Genomic DNA, 2,423 nt, shown 5'->3' on the forward strand with positions numbered 1-2,423 from the left:
GGATGTACTCACTCATAATTGGTTTCTAGCCACAAATAATGGTCATTGAGTCTATAATCTGTGATCCTAAAGAAGCTAAATAAGAAGATGAACCCAAAGAAAAACATATAGTTGTTTTTTGTTTTTGAAAACAGAGACTTCTCCAGTGGAGGCCAGAAGTCTGGCAAGCTCAGTAGCAAGCCAGGTGATAGCAGATTTTCTAAGTCCACATGTGGCATAGCAGTTCGCTGGCCAAAGTAGTATTTCTCAAACCTTGCAAGGTATAGTAGGTTCTAGAAAACTCTTCCTTCTGGTAGAGTGAGTTCTGGGCAAGATGTTTTACCATTCTGAAGCCAGGCAGAGCCTTGTGGGGGAAAGGAAGCCAAGAGAATGATGCAAGCCACCACCCACCACAGTTTTTCTCACTCTAAGAGTTCTACCCGTTCTGACCTCCTGAACATGGTCCCCAATTTCTCATGGCGCAGACAGAGGGGCCAGGGGTGGGAGTAGTCCAGGGTGCAGTGGGATGGCTGGCTGACCATTCTGCAGCCATTTTTCTTAACCTTTTAGGACAAATGTGGGAACTGCTGACAGTGTGTGCCTGCCCTTCCTCTTTGCCTCCCTCTCAGCTGCTTTTATAGCCTTCGCCCATAGCACGCTCACAGCAACTGTGGATTACTGAGCCCGTGGCACAAGACAGATGCCCTTCTGAGCCCTGCGTGGATGCTGATGCTCACACTGAGCCCTCGGGTCCTTGCTTGTCGGATTTTTACATTGTAGATTAGGCAAGAAAAGCTTACCGGAGTCCAGCAACTAGCCCTAGCTCACCAGGGCTGGTAGGGGACAGAAAGGACACTCTAACCTGATGTGTGGCTGGATTTGTCATGGGTCACCAAAGCTCAGCTGCATTTCTAGTCCGCAAGTAACCTGAGGCAGGGGGATTATGTTTTCTGCCTTTTTGGTTTAGGGATAAGCATAGAACAGGGTGTCTGAGCTGACTGAAGGGCAGAGTTAATTGGGGGGGGGGGCAGAAATAGTACCTTTCTCTTATTGGGTAGTTAAGGTGCAGCAGCTCCTGCCAGAGTGAGAACATCTGGCTTGGCAGATGTTTGTGTGGGACATGTCACTTCTTAGATTAAAGGAACAAAGAGAAGCCAGGAACCATGCAGGCCTGAACTCTCTTCAGTTAGGGTATGTATTATAAGAACTTGTTTCAGAAAAGTTTTTAAAAGTAAATAATAATTAAACAAAAATCTTATATGCCTTGTTCTTTGAGCTGGAAGGGAAGACTAGAGAAAGGGAAGGTGGCAGACGAGATGGTCAATCCTGAGGTCCTACCCCACCCAAACCTGCTTCCTTATCTGGCCTCTCTGGAAGGGGAACAGGTCCTGTTCACGCAGGAGAGCAGTGTGAGGGCTGAGCTCTGAGGGTGGGAGCTATTGCCAGGAAAGTGGATTGCCTCATTGATTGTTCGTCCCTTTCTGCCTAGAGCTCCACCCAGCCTGGCCGGTGCAGGGGCCTTTCACCTTGACATCCTGGCCTGTGAGCTGACTAGCTATTCCTTGGAAATCAGCCCATTTGCTGGCAGATATTCTGTTAGCCAGTTTGTGTGCACAAGCAGCTCTCATTTCCCAAAGAGGAGTTTGTTGTACCTTCCTTGCAGGGAAGGCTCAGAGAGGCCTTTTAAGATGACCAATGATGCCAAGCCGTGGTGGCGCATGCCTTTAATACCGACACTCGGGAAGCAGAGACAGGCGGATCTCTGTGAGTTTGAGGTCAACCCCGTCTACAAGAGCTAGTTCCAGGACAGCCAGGGCTGTAACACAGAGAAATGGTGTCGTAAGGAAGGAACAGGCTCCTTTGTTCCGTCCTGCCCCTCTGTTGTATGGAGAGGGAGAGGGCCCCTTAGTTTCATCCTGCCTGGCTAGCTTACACCGGAAATAACCACACAGGAATTGTATTAGTTAAATTACTGCCATTGTATCTAGCTTCTTCTTGGATAACTCTCACATCTTGATCTAACCCATTTTTATTAATCTGTATGTCACTACGAGGTCGTGGCTTACTGGGAAAGATTCAGCATGTCTGACTCTGGCGACTCCATGGCAGCTCTCCCTGCCTGCCTTGGTTCCAGCATCCTGTTCTGTCTACTCTGCCCACCTAAGTGCTTGGCTCTATCAAAAGGCCAAGGCAGTTTCTTTATTCAACCAACAAAAGCAATACAAACACAAAAGGACCTCCTACACCAAATGGTGTATGCTGTGTGGTCACACACACACCATGCTCTCTCCTCTGCCTTTACATTTTAGGACTACATTTTTGCTGAGGCATCTTTAGCATGCAGACTTTCACATCTGCGGACAAGTATGTGATTGCTCTTCTAAGCAAAATAGCAAAGAAATCCATCCACCCATCCTCCCATCCATCATCCATCCATCCATCCA

This window comes from Microtus ochrogaster, chromosome 1 (genome assembly GCF_000317375.1).
Source record: "Microtus ochrogaster isolate Prairie Vole_2 chromosome 1, MicOch1.0, whole genome shotgun sequence".
Lineage (NCBI taxonomy): Eukaryota > Metazoa > Chordata > Mammalia > Rodentia > Cricetidae > Microtus > Microtus ochrogaster.